Genomic DNA, 23279 nt, shown 5'->3' on the forward strand with positions numbered 1-23279 from the left:
CAAACAGGGAGCTAAACGTACCACAGCCGACGGTTTGGAAAATCTTACAGAAAAGGCTAAAGCAGAAGCCTTACCGTTTACAATTGCTACAAGCCCTGACACCTGATGACAAAGTCAAACGCTTTGAATTTTCGGCGCGTTTGCAACAGCACATGGAAGAGGATGCGTTCAGTGCGAAACTTGTTTTCAGTGATGAAGCAACATTTTTTCTTAATGGTGAAGTGAACAGACACAATGTGCGAATCTGGGCGGTAGAGAATCCTCACGCATTCGTGCAGCAAATTCGCAATTCACCAAAAGTTAACGTGTTTTGTGCAATCTCACGGTTTAAAGTTTACGGCCCCTTTTTCTTCTGTGAAAAAAACGTTACAGGACACGTGTATCTGGACATGCTGGAAAATTGTCTCATGCCACAACTGGAGACCGACAGTGCCGACTTCATCTTTCAACAGGATGGTAGGATGGTGCTCCACCGCACTTCCATCATGATGTTCGGCATTTCTTAAACAGGAGATTGGAAAACCGATGGATCGGTCGTGGTGGAGATCATGATCAGCAATTCATGTCATGGCCTCCACACTCTCCCGACTTAACCCCATGCGATTTCTTTCTGTGGGGTTATGTCAAAGATTCAGTGTTTAAACCTCCTCTACCAAGAAACGTGCCAGAACTGCAAGCTCACATCAACGATGCTTTCGAATTCATCGATGGGGACATGCTGCGCCGAGTGTGGGAGAAACTTGATTATCGGCTTGATGTCTGCCGAATTACCAAAGGGGCACATATCGAACATTTGTGAATGCCTAAAAAAACTTTGAGTTTTTATATGTGTGTGCAAAGCATTGTGAAAATATCTCAAACAATAAAGTTATTGCAGAGCTGTGAAATCGCTTCAATCATTTGTAATAACCCTGTATTTACCGTTTGTAAATATCTTTCGTATTATAGTATAAATTCTTTGTAAAACCACTGTAATTTATGTAAAATCTCTAAATGGTTCAAATGGCTCTGAGCACTATGGGACTTAACATCTGAGGTCATCAGTCCCCTAGAACTTAGAACTAAAAACCTAACTAACCAAGGACATCACACACACCCATGCCCGAGGCAGGATGCGAACCTGTGACTGTAGCAGTCGCGTAGTTCCAGAGTGCAGCACCTAGAACCGCTTGGCCACACCGGCCGGCTGTAAAATCTCTGTGACGATATATTAGCTTATCACGTTTGTAAATATTCAATCATTTCGATTATGAAAATAGATTTTTATAGTATTTGAATACTAATTTCAGTAATCTTAAATTTATCTTGTAGGAAATCTAATATCGGATGTTTGCCAGCTGTAGGAATCAGCATGGGTTTCGAAAAAGACGTCGTGTGAAACCCAGCTCGTGCTATTCGTCCACGAGACTCAGAGGGCCATAGACACGGGTTCCCTGGTAGATGCTGTGTTTCTTGACTTCCGCAAGGCGTTCGATGCAGTTCCCCACAGTCGTTTAATGAACAAAGTAAGAGCATATGGGCTATCAGACCAATTGTGTGATTGGATTGAAGAGTTCCTAGATAACAGAACGCAGAATGTCATTCTCAATGGAGAGAAGTCTTCCGAAGTAAGAGTGATTTCAGGTGTGCCGCAGGGGAGTGTCGTAGGACCGCTGCTATTCACAATATACATAAATGACCTTGCGGATGACATCGGAAGTTCACTGAGGCTTTTTGGAGATGATGCTGTGGTATATCGAGAGGTTGTAACAATGGAAAATTGTACTGAAATGCAGGAGGATCTGCAGCGAATTGACGCATAGTGCAGGGAATGGCAATTGAATCTCAATGTAGACAAGTGTAATGTGCTGGGAATACATAGAAAGATAGATCCCTTATCATTTAGCTACTATATAGCAGGTCAGCAACTGGAAGCAGTCAATTCCATACATTATCTAGGAGTACGCATTAGGAGTGACTTAAAATGGAATGATCATGTAAAGCTAATCGTTGGTAATGCAGATGCCAGACAGATTCATTGGAAGAATCCTAAGGAAATGCAATCCGAAAACAAAGGAAGTAGGTTACAGTACGCTTGTTCGCCCACTGCTTGAATACTGTTCAGCAGTGTGGGATCCGTACCAGATAGGGTTGATAGAAGAGATAGAGAAGATCCAACGGAGAGCAGCGCACTTCGTTACAGGATCATTTAGTAATCGTGAAAGCGCTATGGAGATGATTGATAAACCCCAGTGGAAGACTCTGCAGGAGAGATGCTCAGTAGCTCGTACAGGCTTTTGTTGAAGTTTCGAGAACATAGCTTCACCGAAGAGTCAAGCAGTATATTGCTCCCTCCTACGTATACCTCGCGAAGAGACCCTGAGGATAAAATCAGAGAGATCAGAGCCCACACAGAAGTATACCGACAACCCTTCTTTCCACGAACAATACGAGTCTGGAATAGAAGGGAGAACCGATAGAGGTACTCAAGGTACCCTCCGCCACACACCGTCAGGTGGCTTGCGGAGTATGGATGTAGATGTAAAACTGGTAGTTAATAAATTGCAATGTGCAGGTGAGACCGTATACTGCAACTTGCACTGCCTGAGAAGAGAATGCGAAGCACAGAAGGACAGAAGGCCATGAAATGTAATTTCACTATTTGAGAGAATATGTGATTTTATTTCAGTGATTACAACACCGAGCAAAATTTACAAAGAACGTGTCAGTATGAGGCCATTTATGAGAATCGGATTGGACCCCTTGTGGCCTGAATGCATGCAGTGATTCTCTTTGGAAGGGTGTCTTAAGGTCAATGTGTCCTCTCCTGTGGCAAGCTGGCGCACAGTTGTTGCAACCGGTCCTTCGTATCCCGGGCACTGGTACTGCGTCGCGACGGAGTTGATGTCCGAGATGGCCCCACATATGTTCTGTCATAGACAGATCTGAATATCTTGCTGGCCACGGGAGTATCTTAACATAAGGCAGACAGTTCATAGACACAGCTGTCGTGTGAACGAACACTGCCTGTTCAAAAATGGCTCTACGATATTGTCGCATGAGAGGTAACACATGTGGACATTGGATGCTCGTCACGTACCGTTGTACCGTCAGGATTCCCTCAATTACTAAAAGGTGTACAACTTTGCTTCCGCCTTTTCCGATAGGTGGCGACAACGGTAAGTAGCGGTCGAAAGAAACAGATCGCAGACGTCAGGCAGTTACCTTGGACCTCGGTCAACATTTGTGTCTGCATTATAAAGTTGTTCTTGACCGAAAATGTAATTTTACGAGCTTAATTCAAGTAATTTGCGAGAAGTTGTACTTTTTTGTTTAATATGAAGAAAACAGCGGCTGAGTCTCATCGAATGCTCTCAAGTACGTATGGTAAGGAAGCTATTAGTGAAAGAACGTGCCGTGAGTGGTTTCAACACTTCAAGAACGGTGGTTTTAACGTCGTAGAGCGGCATAGTGGTGGAAGAGAGAATGTTTCCGAAGATTCAGTATTGGAGACATTGCTGAGTGAAGACTCACGTCAAACTCGAGAAGAATTGGCACGATTAGTGGGAGTGACACAGCAAGCCATTTTAAAACGCCTCCAGGCTATCGACATGATACAGAAAGAAGGAACTTTGGTCCCGTGTGAGCTGAAACCAAGAGACGTTGAACGGCGTTTGTGTGTTTGTGAACAGTTGCTTCAGAGGCAAAAACGGAAGGGATTTCTGCATCGCATTGTGACCGGGGACGAAAAAGGGGTTCATAACGATAACCCTAAACGCAAAAAATCATGGGGATATCCCGGACATGCTTCCACGTCGAGGGCCAAACCGAATATTCACGGCTCCAAGATCATGCTCTGCATTTGGTGGGACCAGCTCGGCGTCGTGTACTATGAGGTGTTAAAGCCAAGTGAAACAATCACAGGTGCTCGTTATCGAACGCAATTAATGCGTCTGAGCAGAACATTAAAAGACAAAGGGCCGCAATACAGCGAGAGGCACGATAAAGTGATGTTGCGGCACGACAAAGCTCGACCCCACGTGGCAAAAGAGGTCAAAACGTACTTGGAAACGTTAAAATGGGAAGTCCTACCCCACCCGCCGTATTCTCCAGACATTGATCCCTCTATCACCTGTTTAGATCAATGGCACATGGCCTGGCTCACCAACACTTCCGATCTCATGAAGAAGTCACAAATTGGATCGATTCGTGGATCGCTTCAAAAGATGAACAATTTTTTCGACGCGGAATTCGTACATTGCCCGAAAGTTGGGAGAAAGTAGTGGCCAGCGATAGAAAATACTTTGAATGATTCATGTGTAACCAATCTGTTTCATTACAACTTCAAATGTTGGGGGAAAAATGGCGGAAGCAAAGTTGTAGACCTTGTACCACTCTTGCGTGACCTGACGTCATACCCGATGGTTCCTCACCTCATGGAGCCAGGAGTATCACCACTGTGCCTCTCCAGAGTATTGAAGGAAAGGGACCTCTCTTTAGCTGCCACCGCAATCGCCAACGATAGTCATCCGGGGTGGAGCAGAACCGCAATTCTTCGCTTCCTGGTCGCGGCATCACTCCAAGCGCAGCTGTCTATGTTCTTGTGTCGACAGCAGGCTACGCGTGCCACAGTGCTTCGCTAGTATTCGAACAATGTTTCAGGAAGTGGTTACTTGTTCTCAGATGGCAGGAGCAGGTGTGAAGCGGTTACTCTGTACTTGGTGCACAATACTGTGATCCTCCTTTGTCTAATCAGAGGTGGACGACCGAAATCTTGACGACGAGAATAACCTGCCCTCACGTTCCCGCGCTATCCAACATTGGGCCAATGTTACATCTGAATTCCCCACAAATCTGGACATTGCAGATTCCATCAGCCATCCAAATAGACCCCTATAATGAGGCTTCTTTCGAAGTCTGTGACTGATAGCGCTGTCTCACACGAGTACTTGGCATCTCCATGTCCTTCACAACGGCCAGTCAACATCTGACGATTTTGAAGTCATTTTGACGATATTAACGGCCCCTGTACACCCGACCAGTCCTGGTAACAACACTAAGCACGAACGACGCGAATGCACTTTGGTGACCATTCTAGCTGTCGCAGAGAATTGCACCTCTAATGATTTGCGTAGCACCGATGGTGGGTATCAGTTCGAAGATCGGTTGTCATCCGATCATGTGTTCTGGGTGTTCCACTTTTTTGTCAAGCAGCGTAGATACTGCCTTTTCCTTTCGCTCCTTGCCACAACGGTAATTATTACGGACTAGCTTGCCGCCCGCTGAATGGCTCGCGTAAACTGTATGGTCGGCACAGATTTTTTTGTTTTCTTTTAATTAGATTTATATGTTCTTACTCTCATGGCTCATGTGTAAATCCATACACTGGGCCAACAGTGTATCTAGTCTACGGGAACTAAGTTACAGAGCGAGTATTAAAGTTTAATAAAAGTGTTGGTGACCCTCTACATTACTGCCCTCTACAGTTTTTGCATAATTAAAGTATTCGACGGGTTTAATGTGATTGCATACACCAAGTTAAAAAAAAGAGACATGTCGGATAAGTGGTTCCACAATTACTAGTCCCAGTCTTATACCTGGTACTGAATTCTCACACCTCAATCTGTTACTCCTGTACATGAAATCGCATTTAAGCGTTCTATCTACTTTGTCATCAATAGTTATTAGTTTACACAGTAATTACACTACTGGCCATTATAATTGCTACACCACGAAGATGATGTGCCGCAGACGCGAAATTTAACCGACAGGAAGAAGATGCTATGATATGCAAATGATTAGCTTTTCATAGCATTCACACAAGGTTGGCGCCGGTGGCGACACCTACAACGTGCTCACATGAGGAAAGTTTCCAACCGATTTCTCATACACAAACAGCAGTTGACCGGCGTTGCCTGGTAAAATGTTGTTGTGATGCCTCGTGTAAGGAGGAGAAATGCGTACCATCACGTTTCTGACTTTGAGAAAGGTCGGATTGTAGCCTGTCGCGATTGCGGTTTATCGTATCGCGACATTGCTGCTCGCGTTGCTCGAGATCCAATGACTGTTAGCAGAATATGGAATCGGTGGGTTCAGGAGGATAATACGGAACGCCGTGCTGGATCCCGACGGCCTCGTATCACTAGCAGTCGAGATGACAGGCGTCTTATCCGCATGGCTGTAACGGATCGTGCAGCCCTCGACCCCTGAGTCAACAGATGGGGACGTTTGTAAGACAACAACCATCTGCACGAATAGTTCGACGACGTTTGCAGCAGCATGGACTATCAGCTCGGAGACCATGGCTGCGGTTACCCTTGACGCTGCATCACAGACAGGAGCGCCTGCGATGGTGAGTCAACGACGAACCTAGGTGCACGAATAGCAAAGCGTCATTTTTTCTGATGAGTCCAGGCTCTGTTTACAGCATTATGATGATCACATCCGTGTTTGGAGACAACGCGGTGAACGCACATTGAAAGCGTCATCTCCATACTGGCGTATCACCCGACGTGATGGTATGGGGTGCCATAGGTTACTCGTCTCGGTCACCTCTTGTTCGCATTGCCGGCACTTTGGACAGTGGGCGTTATATTTCAGTTGTGTTACGACCCGTGGCTCTACCCTTCATTCGATCCCCGCGAAACCCTACATTTCAGCAGGATAATGCACGACCGCATGTTGCAGTTCCTGTACGGGCCTTTCTGGATACAGAAAATGTTCGACTGCTGCCCTGGCCAGCACATTCTCCAGATCTCTCACCAACTGAAAATGTCTGGTCAATGGTGGCCGAGCAACTGGCTCGTCACGATACGCCAGTCACTACTCTTGATGAACTGTGGTATCGTGTTGAAGCTGCATGGGCAGCTGCACCTCTACACGCCATCCGAGCTCTGTTTGCCTCAATGCCGAGGCGTATCAAGGCCGTTTTTACGGCCAGAGGTGGTTGTTCTGGGTACTGATTTCTCAGGATCTATGCACCCAAACTGCGTGAAAATGTAATCACATGTCAGTTCTAGTATAATGTATCTGTCCACTGAATACCCGTTTATCATCTGCATTTTTTCTTGGTGTAGCGATTTTAATGGCCAGTAGTGCACAACGAAAATAATTTTATTGAGATACTGGGTCAGAAACAGTCTGTAAACATTGTAAGGCTGTTTCAGGATGGATTGTGCTGAAAAATAAGTCTTAAGAAAAAAGTTCGATATGTTGCGTCGTTTGCCAGTTCATTGGTATTGAAGTTAGCCAGTCAGGCTGCTGGCGCGCAAATTCAAGCGCTGCCACGAGGCGATTGTAAGTGGTTACTGCACGTTTTTGCCGAACACAGACGGTGGTGACACTAGTGTGACTGGATGGTGTGTATAGAAACGACGATCTGGTAATTCCCACTTGCACAGATAAACGGCGTTGATATTTCGTAGGACTATGCTCCAGACTTTCCTTCACTCGACCGCTGCCTGTTGGTGTTAGAACTCTTTTCAGATGGTTACGGTTATTATTCACTACAAATCCCGTCTCACGTCATTTTGCCACTAACACATAACGTTTACATTTCAGACTTTGCTGGAGGCTTTGCCAAAACATTTCCAATCTTAAACTATTGTGCAAACACGTTTTTCACGAATTGTAATCCGCACAACACTCAACAATGAACACGCGGTTTTGTATTGTGAGCACCATTTTGCGTTGGATTCAACCGATCACTAAATATCTCTGCTCCATTCAGTCGCTCTACCTGGAGATACTTTTTCGAATGTAGATTCCTGTTCGGTAAGAAAGACATGGTACACTGAACGACTTCCGGAAGTAATGCATCTTTTTACAAAGCTACGTGTCACCAGAATCGAAGCTCTGTTAATAGCGTTAACACAAAGAAGTTAATTTTGCAACGCTGTATGAGATGCCTGTTGTCGGCCGTTCTTTAGTGAACTGCACATCCGGGAAGTCTTTTGGTGCGATATGAATGTGTTTGTACCTGCAGAGAAATGCCGCACGAAGCGAAGGCAGCAGGAAGCGTGTCCTGATCCGATGTACGCACTACCAAGGCACGCAATAAAGCGTGATTAGTAAGCTACTTTCCTTGTAGCGACAGTTCAAAGGCCTCGCCAGCTGTGGAAGTAACATCCGACGTTCCCCCACAGTGTCTGAGACCCAGCTGCGTACACTGTGCTTCACAAATATTACAAACAGGCGGGTAGTGGTTGCCTCATGTTGCGTCAGTGCCAAGTGCCAAGGGAGTGCATCAACATGAGTGGAGTTCTTAACTCCGACTCTCAGTCAGGCAGGTCTAAACTGGTGACAATTTGGTCGAGTGCAAGTTCGTCGCTGATCTGATCCGCGACACGATTTGTCCGCATTGCATTAGATGTGGTCAACAGTGCGCCTTAAAGGGCTTATGGAGGCACTGTTTAGTTCATAGTCGGATTCTGAGAAAACCCGAAAGAAGTGTTTTTCACCATCTATTTGCTATAAGCAGCGGATATTATGTTTTCTAGACATTTACTTAGAAGTGCCATCTTACCTTTTTCAAATATGTTTATCCATTATCGAGAAATACCAAAACCGAGCCGCGAGTTTCCAGACGGCTGTACATAGCAAATGGCTGAAACTTTTACAATGTATTCCTAAGATTCACATCTAGAACAACATTGAAAATTGTCTACATATCTTCATCCGCTTCCGAAACACAGCGGATCAAAGTTACCCTACTTGTTCACGTAAAATACGCGCGTAAAATCCAGTGCGAGGCGAAAACGTATTTTATAAAGTGACGTAGAGCCAATAAAGATGCTGTATAGTGTCTCCGTTATCATCAGAAGGGTACTGGGAACACCATGTTGTAGTAATAGAGCATATGAAAAAATTTTATGTTCGTAATATCCGGTCTGAGGTGTAAAATTAATTTGGGTTTATTTTAATTCCACATGAGCAAACTACTGAAGTTTTACTGGTCCGAGAATTACTTTTCTTATGAGTGACTTGCCATACTGTAGCAAGGAGAAGAATGAAACTAGCAGAAAAATGCTCCTATCGGAGCACAAAAAACGCGAATATGCCACTGTTTAAAAGTCCCTGACTGAGAAGTGGGGTAGCAACTGTCACATTCTACCTTCCTCAGCACCTTTAAAATTATTCCTAAAAATTTTGGTATGCAAACATACTCGGGCTTTTTTAAGCTGAGAAAGAAGGAAATAACGACAATTGGAACGAGACGGAAAAGAAATACTGGAAGATCGTAGAAAGTGGTTGTGGTATAAAAAGAGCAAAGGAGATAATGACAGTCTGAGAGAAAGAGAGGGACACGATGACAGTGGAACATAGCTGACGGTAGCAGAACAACTCTAGGAAAAGACTGAAGGACACAGTACCAATGGGACAGGAATAAAGAGAAGGAGAAAGTGGCGGTGAGCGAGAGCCAATGATAATGAGAGACAGAGTCTATGACAATGACAACGAGGAACAGAGAGATAGTGACAGTGAAAAGAGATAGTAGCAGTGGGGAGGGATCAATGAGGCAACAGCAGTAAGAGAGAGCAAGGGGAGTAATTGACAAGGGGAGGAGCTAGTAGGAGTGGAACAGAACGACGGAGACTGTGGCTGTAAGGCACGAGCAGTGACAGAGACACACAAGGAGATAATGGCAATGAGTTGGAATGAGAATGGGCAAGTGGGAATGAATAGGTATGAGCGACTTATAGCGATGGTCTAGTGGGTGTGAGCGAATTACTGTTAGGGAGCTTGTGCGAGTGAGAGGTGAGCTGCTTGTTAAAAAGAGTGCGAATATGTTCGGACGTTAAAATTTTTAAAGGTTCTGAGGAAAGTACAATGAGGCAGCTGGTATCGCACTCTGCAGTCAGAGTCTTTTAAACACAAGCATATTCGCTTTTTCGTGCTTCGATAGGAGCATTTTTCCGCTAGTACAATTTCTGCATGATTCCCCCTGACTAGACCCGTTTTGAATCTCTGATAGGATGCATTTCAGTTACATTCAAATTTTTCATTGTTATGGAAGGCAGGAACGGTGAAAGAAGTAGTCTTAAATTTCTTTATTACATTATCGATTTAAGAGTTACCAGTCCCATCTTGAGATACACCTACACACACTTCAGAATTACACTGCAGCAGTGGATACACAATACAGCAGCATACTCATAGACTATATGTTAAATGAGTTTGGCCTCTGCCGGTAGAGAGATCAGATTAATGTTCTCATGCTCAAGCCAGACTGTACGTGAGATAACAACTCTGTATTGTCATGAGCAAAAACATTAGTACAATGGTATTATCTAACTTATACACGTTAGGTCATATAATGTTGGCAAACAGTTTATATTTTTTAGTTGAGATTCATTTACAACGAGAGTGTGTATTCCACACTCTACTCTCACCGACCATTTTTGGTGTTAAGGACAAAATCAGAATCTTGTGATAAAACCGGGTGACATTTTATTCTAGAAGGCACCAAAGCATAATAAATTACTATTCTATACTACAGGGGTTAGATGATCATGGACTAAAATTAGGTGTGTTATTCAGCTGTCAGGACATAAGTGGATGGAATGATAGCAACTGGAGTCAATAGGAACTAGTATCGTTAATATACGATATAATTATCTTATTTTTCCGCGTGTTAAACATAGTCCGTTGCAAGTGGTTAAGTACATACACAGAAAGATACATAAGGTATTACAAATTTCACAGGATTAGCCCGCAGATGTAACAAGTAACCGCATTTGTTACCCACTGTACACAAATACCTACAAATACCTACTGTATTATTCATGTCCGAAAGGACAGACACCACATGTATAATTACGGCGATGACGGCCAATGATCCCTTCAGTGCAGATACACACCAACCTCCAGCACTTACGGGAATCGGTGAGACGCCGTGAGTAATGAGGCTAGTGAGCAGGGGCACTACATCACTTGAGAATTTGAGTCTGACGGGAGGCGTGCTATGGTAGACCATGCGGTAGTAGTGACCACCGTGTCTGGATGGCATAGTGGCCAGCGCATCTGCCTAGTAATGTAAGATGGCAAGAACTATGCCCCTTACATGAAGTCATTAATGATCACCGAACTCAAGTTGAGCGAACAGTAGGGCTGAACAAAAATGACTGACAAGGCACAATGCATCTTGTACAGGGTATAGTATGGACATATTGGAATAATTAATGTTGGGTGATGGTTTTAAAGTAATTCATGCAACGTGAAAACTTTGTGGAAACTCGTCGATTTACTGGAGGCTCTTTTATCCCAAAGAAGTATTCACAGTTGACCGCGGCCGGGCTGGGGAGCGGCGAAGGGAAGCGACTATAGGCAGCCTAGGACGGCTCAAACTCTGAGAAAGTGGTAACGGGGCGCGGCCTCCAGCTGCCTTAATATGAGTGACAGTGAGAGGGTGGTTGACCCCACGCTGGTGTACTGGGAAGCAGACGGAGAACTTGTACACCTGTTGATGAATGTCTGTCATCCCGTTTTCGGCGAAACACGCGAGAAAGCCGCGTAAAGCTATGGTCGAGTGGTCAACAGAGGCCAAAATATGCTTGTTTGTGACTATAACAACTTCACACCGAATTCACGGTCTGCAGAGTCTGAAGTAAATCAGGTGAAGAGCGACAGAATGAAATACGCTGGCCTCCGATGGGAACCTAGGACCAAGGAATTTGAAGTACTCTCCTGGGAGTCAGAATTCCGGAAAAATTGGTGTTTTGTGGGAATTTGTTCACTTCCCAGAGCAGGCATTGGTCAGCGCTGGGAAGCGATGCATAATTAACGAGACTTGCGCTGCAATTGGCTTGCCTAGAGTGCGGACGTGGCGTTCTTTACTCAGCTTGCCTGAGAGAGAGTGAGCATATCTGCAGTTTAGGACTTAGCAAATGGAACGATTGAGCTTGGAAATAGAAAGTTTTGGTTCAGCTATGTACTGAGCAAGATAGCTAGGAGTGAATAGGTGAGTGCAGCCTTGCAGCACCACGAGGCCGGCCGCCGTCCTCACAAGGACGCTGCCCCGCCACGCAGAATTCGGTGATATTGCACCCGCTCCAGCTTGAATTAGGCCACTGATTAATTTGTTGGATCACGTCGGCAAAGTTTCCACGAGGGTTTCATGGGCCATGTATTGGGGAATTCTTCTTACACTTCGCATTACGCTTGGGTCAGTCGATAGGAATTAATTTTGATTTATCGCGCTTTACTCCACATAAACGCAATTTATTACTACTGCCTGTTAGGAGAGTCATGTAACGTGATGATTGAAGGTCAGGAGTTAAAATTAATTTTGCTAATCGACTGCATCTGTTTTCAATCATGTAGTTGAAATCCCAAGTCACTTTCATAATTAATTTTATGTTCAACATTTGCATCTGGTGTTCAATAGCTGAATTTAACATCAATGTGCACCCCTTTTTAATTAAAAGTGATCAATTATGAAGCAATTAATGTCAACACTGCAACCACAGTTCATTCAGGAGTCACGGGGCCTTATTACTTTCTTTGCGTTATCCGATATTGCGGCAGTTTTGCACTCTCTGTTGATCTGTTAGTTAATTAACTGGGGTGAACACACGCCAAAAGCAGATAAGTGACGGGTGGGGTGTTACAGTAAGAAGAAGACGTGGATTCGAATCATGGTCTGGCACAAATTTTCAACTTGCCCCATTGATATAAATCAGTGCTCACTGGCAGCTAATGTCTTTAAGTACTTTCTGTCTTCACTCTCTTATTGTTATACAAACTGTACACCCGAAAAGTGGTAACAATACGTCGTCAATGGGGGAAGTACGAATATATAATAATGAAATGGCTTTAGGCTAAACAGGAATAGGCCATAATTACCGATCACCTGGCAGCTTACACAGTCAAAGTAATTTCATACTGACCAGCACGACACAAGTCCAAATTTGGTGTCCTAATTGTACAGTGTGATAAACGCGTTAGTTGATCGAAGAAACTCTGTAGTCATGAGACTCCCTCCATCGGCCAACTCCCAACTAATTAGCATGTTTGAAATAACGCATTTTAATAGCTGACTCACGGGGTGATGTTGGAGAGGTGTAGTATCCATCTGCCCGCAGAAAGATTAAAACGTAGGCTCGTATCTTTCCATCGCCAGCTAGGATATCTGGCAATGACCGTCAACATGTGATGTACGCCGCAGGTCAAGTGAATCTAAGATGCGGCAGACGTCAGAGTAATTTCTGCAGATGCAATGAGCAGGGCTCTCTTGGTGTGTGTGCGTGCGTGTGCGCGCGCGCGCGTGTGTGTGTGTGTGTGTGTGTGTGTGTGTGTGTGTGTGTGTGTGTGTGTGTGTGTGGGTGGGTGGGTGGGTGGGGGAGGGGGGAGGGGGAAGTAATTAGGACCATTACGGATGAGACATAGAACTACAAACTCTCTTCGACAGTAGCGAAGTGATGTTCTACACTTCGTGATGAAAGCTTTTTCGATCGAAGTCGCATGCTGATCAGCCACTCTTCTTCCTATTTTCGTGAGATACGGCGTCTGAGATTTATAGTGGCAGCAAGTCAATTATGGAGGCATCTTTAGCCATTGTGTCATCAAATGGGTCAAATGGCTCTAAGCAGCAGGGGACTAAACATCTGAGGTCATCAGTCCCCTAGACCTAGAACTACATAAACCTAACCAACCTAAGGACATCACACAGCCATGCCCGAGGCAGGATTCGAACCTGCGACCGTGCAGCAGCGCGGTTCCGAACTGAAGCACCTAAAACCGCTCGGCCACAGCGGCCGGCCTGGGGTGCCCACATGGCTACGGGTACAGAACAATACCATGGAGGGTCCTGTGAACAGAGGCGACGAACAGATGACTTTGATTTCCAGCTGCCATCAAAGTGATGAGGCACTGGACAGGAGAGTATTTCCGAAAAGCTGAGGCTGCCTGTAATTCAGAGCTCTGTACATTGCCTCTAAGTCCACCGTGTAGAAACTGCATAGCTGCATAGATTAGATTAATACTTGTTCCATAGATCATGAATACGACCCTTCGTAATGATGTGGAACATGTCAATTTAACAAAATGTTTCTTTTTAAATGTTGGTTGGCTATCTGTCAGACTTTTAACGCTACTTGATAAGTGACCAAAGATTTTTGTAGCAGCATAATTCGCACCTTTCTGTACCAAAGTAGTGACGATCCGCCTTTCTCATAGTGCTGGAGCTATGCGCATTGCTATCCCTAGTTCTAGGAAGGCAATGTTGTTCATTTATATTCTTATCGATAAATGAATGCGTAGCTGATTCTCTCATCGCTCTTGGAGCCGTGGATACACAATGAAGTGACATAACAATGGGTTAGCGATATACACATACAGATGGCGGTAGTATCGGGTATACAATGTTTAAAAGGGCAGTCCATTGGCGGAGCTGCATTTGTAAGCAGGTGATTCATCTGACAAGGTTTCCGACGTGACTATGACCGCACGACGGAAATGAACAGACTTTGAAAGGGGAATGGCAATTGGAGCTAGATGCTTGCGACATTCCATTTCGGAAATCGTTAGGGAATTAAATATTACGAGATCCAGAGTGACAAGAACATGCCGCCAATACCAAATATAAGACATTACCTTTCCCCATGGACAACGCAGTTGCCGACGGCCTTCACTCACCGATTGAGAGCAACGTTGAGCTGTCAGTATTAACAGACAAGCAACACTGCGTGAAATAATCACAGAAATCAGTATGGGACTTACGACGAATATAACCATTAGGACAGTGTGGGGAGATCTGGCGGTAATGAGACATGGCAGCAGGCGACAATTTCAGTTGGTAAGAGCTGGTAGTAGGCTCGAGTGTGGAGCGGACCTTGCGAAGCCATGGACCCAAATTGTCAACAAGGCACTGTGTAAACTGGTGGTGGCTCCACAATGGTCTGGACCGTGTTTACATAGAACGGACAGTGTCCTCTGGTCCACCTGAACCGATCATTGACTGTAAATGTGTATGTTCGGTATTTGTTCTGAAAAACAAATGGCTCTAAGCACTATGGGACTTAACATTGGAGGTCATCAGTCCCCTAGACTTCGAACTACTTAAACCTAACCAAACTAAGAACGTCGCACACATCCATGCCCGAGGCAGGATTCGAACCTGCGACCGTAGCAGCAGCGCTGTTCCGGACTGAAGCGCCTAGAACCGCTCGGCCACAGCGCCGGCTGATTGTACCGAATATTTCGCCACCGCGGCCAGCCCGAAAAACAACGATGTAATTTTTATAGATGACTACGTGCCATGTCACAGGGCCACAATTGTTCGCAATTGGTTTGAAGAACATTCTGGACCATTCGAGCGAGTGGTTCGAGCCTGACATGAGTCCGAACATTTATGGAACATAATCGTGCACAAAATCCTGGGCCGGCAAAACTTTCGCACTTATGGACGGCTATAGAGGCAGCATGGCTCAATATTTCTGCAGGCGACTTCCAACGTCTTGTTGAGTGAATGCCACGTGGAGCTGCTGCACTACGCCGGGCAAAAGGGAGTCCAAAACGATATTAGACTTCTGTCACCTCAGTGCGCATCAGACTGTTTATTTCATATTTGGTTGAGAGCTACTTGAAGTAATTCATTTTATAGGCATCTACATTCACCTTTACATCTACCAAGCCACCACAGAGTACGTGCCAACGTTATCCTAAACACCACGTCATTCCTGTTCCATTTTCTAACTGCAATTGGAAAGAACAAGTCGGCAAGCAACTCCAGATTCTCTGATTTTCTTCTCTATGGTCATTACATGACATATGTGGCAGGACGTCTCTTGGCCTTAAAGTGAGCACCTATGATGCTGAACGTCCCTCCTACAGCGTCTACCACTGGAGTATGAAGAGCGCCTCTGTAACCGCAACGCTGTCTCGCTAATTTAACGAACCGGCGACGAAACTCGCCACTCTTCTTTGGATCTACAATCCCTCCCGCCGAGGGAACCACATCGCCGAACGATATTCAGTAACTGCTCGGATGAATTACACTTCCTTATGATTCTTCCAATAATTTCGGGAAGACAGTGTAATGTCCCTTCGACAACAAGGGAATTAGAGACCGAGCAAAACTTTGGAATAAGGAAGAATGGGAAAGGAAACATATGTTCGATAATCAAAAGCGTGGAGCTATTTCGAAAGCTTCAGTGTTTATCAATAAGGCTTATCCTGTGTTGCAATCTGTGCTGAAGCTGTCGTTGCTTTCGTAGTAGTCTTCTGTCAAGGACACCATCACTCACAACATACTTCAACCCGTAGCTACAGGGACTGAAAAAAAGTATAGAAACACCGCGAAATGCGTGCTTGAACATAAATACAGATGCTGGCCAATGCTGCAAGTTGCGCTGCTGAGTTGTAACACGAATGGAGCCTGTGCAATAACATCAATGCGTTGTATCAGTCGTGGTCCGAGAAGTGTTCTCTGTAGTTGTGAGTGCATTATGTGGGAGCTAAGTGAATTCGAACGTGGGAACATTATTTGTGTTCATATGCTACGTACTTCCATAACCAAGGTAGCCAAAGTATTTGGTGTTTCCGTAGGTATAGTATCGAAGACTTGTACGCACACAGGGAAAGCGGAAAAAACGTCGTTCGTTAAGTCACAACGCGGACGAAAATGTGTGTTGAGTGATCGTGGCAGACGGTCACTGAAGAGGATTGTGACAAAAAATAAGAGGACGAGAGATGCAAAAGTTCCTGTCAGTACTAAAACAACGGGAAGGAAGCACCATGAACGGGGAATCACGGGGCGAGCTAGAACTCCAAAACCTCTCATCAGTGATGCAAATGCCCGTACCAAGAAAACGTGGTGCTAGGTGCTAAAGCTATATAACCCGGACTGTGGAGTAATGGAATAAAGTCACTTCGCCGGATGAGTCTTGCTTCACACTCTTTTCAACTTCTGGCCCAGTTTACGTCCTAAGAATGAAACGTGGCAGGGGCTAGGTGAAGATTTGGGCAGTCATGTTATTTCATGAGTCCCATGATTACTCTGCAAGGTCACGCTACTGCCAAGAATCATGTGATCATTTTGGCTGATCCGATCCGTTCCATATTATAATATTTGTTCCCCAATGTTGATGGCGTATTTTGAAGTGACAGGGCCCTTGTTCACACAGCGCGCATCGTTCGGGACTGGTTGCGTGATTCCGAGGACGAGCTGGCGCGTCTGTCCTGGCCACCACTTCACTTCACCAGATCTCAGGACTGCTGAGCCTTTGTGGTCTGCTCTGGCGAGAAGGGTGCGTGATCGCTACCCACCATCGCTACCCTACCTGAACTTACTATTATTTTGCGGGATGAAAGGTATAAGATTCCCTTGAAAATTATACATGACCTACATTTATCCCTCCCGAGATTGCTAGAAGCTGTTTTGAAATTCAACAATTTTCTTACATCGTATTAGTCATGGTAATGTGTTGCATTTTTAGCGTTTCCATATATTTACCGACCCTATTTATTTAATATTTGTTGTACTGAAGGTTTGCCAGTGTTTCTCCCGAGTGATCGCTATCCATCACTGTTACCCGAACTTATCACTGCCTTGCAGGGAAGAATGGTATAATATTCCCTCGAAAACAAGATATAAGCTGTATTTATCCATTCCGAGACTGCTGGAAGCCGTTTTGAAATTCACCGGTTTTCCTACACCGTGTTAGACATGGTAATGTGTTGCGTTTTTCGTGTTTCCATATTCTTACCCATCCCCTGTTTTTAATATGCGTTATATAATACTAATGAATGTTTGCCGTTGACTCTCCAGGTCACCATTTCCAGATGTTTGATGCTTGCTGTTTCAAGTAATCACCATTCGGTTTCCAGTTGCGCTTGCTAGTCAGAAATTTTTTCCGACATTTCTAAACTCTTCTTCATTGCTTGCAGTTACAGAGAAACAGCGTCGTGGTTACTGTTACCTCCTCTATGTCAGTTTAATCAAAAATGTCAGGACCGTTTGTTGTCAGATCTAAGTCGCCTCCAACTTGTGGGTATACAGGGTGAACCAAACTTCATCGACGTCAGGGATAACTTCTGAGTATTTTGGTGTAAAGGATCCACGACCCGCTACAGAGCAATAATGATTTATTCTGTTTATTACCGCAATTACCATTGTTTCTGTGTTACGCTGTGCAGCTGTTCCACTGCATTCAGTGAGTCCATACACGACATGCACCTCCGCCAGCACTTTATCAGTAAACCTACCTATACTGCTCAGTAGTACTGCTAACGTAAACTACCAATGCCGGAAAAACAAATACAAGACAGAACCGAACAGCACTGAATGATAGCCTCAAGGCTAAGAGTAAAATGGGTGCTTCTCTTGTCAACAGCATTCTGTCGACATTTGCTCTAACGTACGCTATTTTCACTGCAGTACAGATACAAAGCTGACTGGGGCAAGAAACCAAACGAAACAATACCTCTGTATCGAGCCGCCAGAGACGTGGGCCGCTGATATCGAAATACTCAGAAGACTCCTATCAACAACCTCTGAAAATTTGTCGGTGGAGTTCTGGTTCACCTTGTATATGGAAGCGGAAACTGTTTCAGTGTATAGCAAAAGAAGATATACAATCGTTTTACCTCTGCTGTATTACATTCACTGAAACGAAATTAATGGACTCAACGGGGATAAAATCAGTGAAATGCTATAACACGAAATAATATCAGAGAAGTACTCTTACGGAATCCGAAGCCAGCAATGTAATGCCACGACAAGTGAACATTTGTAGAAGTCTGGGACTATAACTCTGATCTACTAATTATCTCGAATAGTCACATTGACCAACTTGGCCATTGCACCATGCCATCAAGACGGACACAAACATTCCTTCTCACTTATTTTTTTCTTCCCATTTTGCTAGTATACCACACTCCATTGTGTAATGTGAGCGTGCTGTTTATATTTACCCATTTTACTTCCTCACAGAAATACGTAAGGGCAAAAAGAGGAAAAAATCGTCCACTAGAACAAACCTCAGTAGCAGAATATATGCTGCTGACGATTCTGGTACTGTGCTAAAACAAGTGTAGGCATAGGAAGATAGGCATAATGGTCCGATAACAATCACAGCAATAACATAAAGCTTCTTAAAATTATTTGTGGTTGGTTGCGTTCTATCTTGATATTACTTGATATTGCAAATGGTTAAACTGAAACTAACACTTCATAAACCTTAAAACAACAATCATGTACTGCTACTTAGGAGAATTTTCAATTTCTGCCGCCATTCTTTGTCAGTTCTTTCGTGAATATGTAACTGAGATTCTTTATTCCTGTAAAGAGTATGGGGTACTTATTTATATTCATCACCACACTGATTACTGCTGCGTATGTGAAACGTAGTATGAACTTTTCGTTTTAAGGTAACGCAGAAGGAGACTGGAAGACCTACCTTTCTCCACTGGTGTTAAATGTAGCGCCTCTTGCTCCTCAGCGATCGCAAACGGACTGAAATTCAAATAAAAAGCTTTGTTAATTTTGTGTTATCAGCAGGAGATAATGTTCACAATTATTACTAAGTACTATTGAACTAATGGACTTCTGTATACGACTAACGATAGAAAATTTAGGCATATAGTAGAGGTTTAAGTATCAGAAAATTTTTGTTTCTATGATTAGATGGCAACGAAATGTCACCGAGTGTGTGCAGCGGTTATCGTTTTCTACAAACAATTGACAAAACATTTATCCCCACTCATATCTGTCACATCATCGCTTCAACTGCATATTTACACAATGTGTTTGATACAGCGAACGCCACACATTTACTCTCATACTGGCTTCAATATTTAGCTCACAACAGACATACAAATGTTCTCATAAGATCATTCAGTTTCTCTCCGTCGAATGAAAGAATGCCAGAATTCTTCTTTTCATTACCTAAAGACCAAATTTCGTGGCAACAAAACTAAGTTCTAAGCTACAATTTTTTAAGTGGAGCCGTTTAAGGTGGTCAGAAAAGATTCGAGAACTGAAAAAAATATTATCAGTAAACCTACAAAAAAGAAATTTCGTAAAGTAATGACATCCTACAGGGCATAAGAAGTCTTAAGAGTCAAAAGTTCTCTCTTAATTTTTAAAAGACGCCATTTATACTTTTAGTTGTGTGTACTGCGTCCTTCTGGAATAAAATTCTAAAATGGAGCTAGAGATGAGAATCTGAGCTGGCCTTAATGCTGATCTGCATTCTTCGCGTCCATAACTTCCGCCTGGCACTAAAATACCAATAGCGTGACCTTATCTTATCTTCCAGTTTTCTCAATGTGCCACTATCCGAGTTATGCTTCATGTCAACAAGAAAGAGAGAGTGAGAGAAAGAGGGAGGGAGAGAGTACTTGGAAAACTACATGCAGACAAGAAGTCAGTAGCGGTTCGTCACTATTGCTTGATAAAGTTCTCATTACAGGCTCTCAACATTAACGTATCTCTGACAAGTTTAAGTGTTTGTTCCTAGAACAACGAAATGATTAAACACTTGAGACAATCGCCATTTAGATAAGTGTCAGGTAAGATCCTTATCCCACAAACAAAATGCAGAAATAGCCACATAAAATAAACGCACTCGGCAAAGCTTACGACACACAAGTAATTATGTTTCCTTGCCTCCTTTACTGTTGTTGACTGACGTACCATGGAGTCTGGCTACGGGTCATACATAACCACAATGAGTTCGGAATCGCGACTGTGTACACGGAACGAATGGGATTCCTTGTATATTTTTGGAAATCTTTACTTGGACGCATGGAGCTGAGTGGATTTATTGGTCGTTGAGTTCATCTAGGATCGGTCCATCCACAGTTTTCCCCAACTACAAACCGTGTTCTACGACGTCCGGATTTCCACTGTCTTAGTCCAACTTCATCTATATGTGCTAGACCGCCGTGCTCTCTACTCGTATTTCGCATGCCGAATTCCCTTGCTTTTCCCAAATCTTATCTTTTTTTTATGAAACTAATCCAATCATCCTGTTCTAGGAACAGCAGTATACCTGTGACTGTTTCAATTTGCGCAAAACTGAAGCTAATTTAACTCACTGATCTCCCAACCTTCCACAACGCAATAACGTAAATAGCTTCTAGATTCGGGTTAAGCATTATCCATCTTTATGGTCGGAAATTTCGGATAGCGCCCGCTTCAAATTAGTGATGTCTGCGTAACATGCCAGTCTTAATTCCTGCAGCGTGTAGCGCTTCGTCCCGTCTAGTAACATCAACATTACTAAGATTACCTCGCTACTTGTATGTTATTGCATTCATATTGGTACTATCAACAAACATCAATGACATCGCTATGAAAACGTTTCTTTTTTTAGTAGTCAGTCCTGTATGCTATTCTCCATCTCTTTCTATTTTATTCGAATCTTTCCATCGACGCACAACTACTACAGTGAGTTCCCTATAATTCTATAGAGCTTCATCTCAACCGCTTCGATTCTCTTCTTTTCTGGTTTCCTCAGAAATTTCCTCCTCAAATCAACGCCTATATTTGATACTGCTACACTTTTTTGGCGAAGTGTGTCCTCTTTGCTTGTGCTAGTATGCGTCTTTCGTATTCCCTGTGCAATTTTGCTTCCAATGTGGCAGAATTCTTCACTTCGTTTACTTCGTGGTTCCGTTAAACAGATCCTGCAACCCTGACTCACTTTCCACGAGAATAGCAAGACAATGTCATCAATGAATTTTATCATACGTACTCTTTCCCTCGAATTTTCATCCCACTCCTAAAGCTTTCTTTTATTTCTGTCATTGCTTCTTCACTTTACAGATTGAGAATCAACGGAGAAAACTTCATCTCTGTCTTATACTCTTTCTAATCCGAATACTTCATTCTTGGTCTTCAGTTCTTATTTTTCCTTCATGGTTCCTGTACAAGTAGGTACGCATGCGACAGCATACGCTGCCAGTATGTTCCAAAAGACCGCGCATAAAAACGGGTTACAGGGGTTCATACGTCAGGCTCTATTGGTGATAGAAAGGTAGGGTCAAGGGTTTTGGAAAACCCTTGGGCTAGGAGGTATTTGGATACCTAACAGAAGGTTCATCTTACAGTAACTATTCTACAGTAGCAGGTCAAAGTTTGAATATTACACACTTCCTCCAGCTTAGGCAAATGAACCAAATCGGGTGTTTTCTTTTTGCATTAGGTATAGTCTGCGGTGATCCTTAAGGGGTGTATGGTGGCACTATTCAGTTCATAGTGGGTTCCTGCGAAAACCCGAGAAAAGCGTTTTTCACCGTTTCTTCGTCGTCAGCAGCTGATAACTGAATAACTAACCACTGAAAACTTCCAAAATTTTAACAGTATGTTTTCTAGGCATCTATCTAGAAGTGCCATGTTCCGTTTTCAAAAATCTTTATCTGTTATTGAGTAACACCCCAAAAACATCGTTTCTGGGTACCAAAATCAAGCCGCGGATTCCCATACAGCTATGCGCAGCAAATGGTTGTTCTTACATTTTCTGTTGTTGTTGATATTACCCGCTATACATCAGGAGAAATGCTTACCATCCTTCCACTTCACTTCACTGACTGCGCCGTTGCATTTCTCTTTTCAGATTTTCTAGCCTCACTACCACGTCCAAATTTATGAAATTCCACGCTCCGACTCATATACTGTGACCTTCACGACGGCATTCAAGTTTTCGGGGCGTTTTGATTAGTAGTGAAAGACACTAACCATGGAGCACGGTGTCCGTTAAGTATTAAAGGAAACTTTATTACTAACCCCATTTTGCAGAATTCATGTAGGAAATACTGTGCTTGGAGGTGAAATGACACAAATTTTTGGAAGGGTAAGTGAGGAATTATAGAAAGTGTTGTACATGGGCACTGCGAATTCGATAGCTCGTGTATAACAACAACAAATCTCTACGCACGGAAAAAGTTGGGCTGATAGTTGACTCTTGGAGCACTTTTGCACCCGTCGATGGTGGGCTATTATTATTGTTATTGTGGTCTTCAGTCCTGAGACTGGTTTGATGCAGCTCTCCATGCTAATCTATCCTGTGCAAGTTCCTTCATCTCCCAGTACCTACTGCAACCTACATCCTTCTGAATCTGCTTAGTGTATTCATCTCTTGGTCTCCCGCTACGATTTTTACCCTCCAAGCTGCCCTCCAAAGCTAAATTTGTGATTCCTTGATGCCTCAGGACATGTCCTACCAACCGATTCCTTCTTCAAGTCAAGTTGTGCTGTAAACTTCTCTTCTCCCCAATCCTATTCAATACCTCCTTATTAGTTACGTGATCTACCCACCTAATCTTCAACATTCTTCTGTAGCACCACATTTCGAAAG

The 23279-nt window shown here is 43.7% G+C and overlaps 1 protein-coding gene across 1 annotated transcript in view; it reads right to left on the reverse strand.

Annotated features, from left to right (window-relative positions):
• Window positions 1–23279, reverse strand: part of LOC124776405 (sialin) — a 385302-nt gene that overhangs the window by 232914 nt on the left and 129109 nt on the right. Inside the window, exon 2 of the mRNA XM_047251384.1 lies at window positions 19377–19432. The gene's annotated coding sequence lies outside the window, so the exon portion shown is untranslated. The remainder of the gene's footprint in view (window positions 1–19376; window positions 19433–23279) is intronic.

This window comes from Schistocerca piceifrons, chromosome 2 (genome assembly GCF_021461385.2).
Source record: "Schistocerca piceifrons isolate TAMUIC-IGC-003096 chromosome 2, iqSchPice1.1, whole genome shotgun sequence".
Lineage (NCBI taxonomy): Eukaryota > Metazoa > Arthropoda > Insecta > Orthoptera > Acrididae > Schistocerca > Schistocerca piceifrons.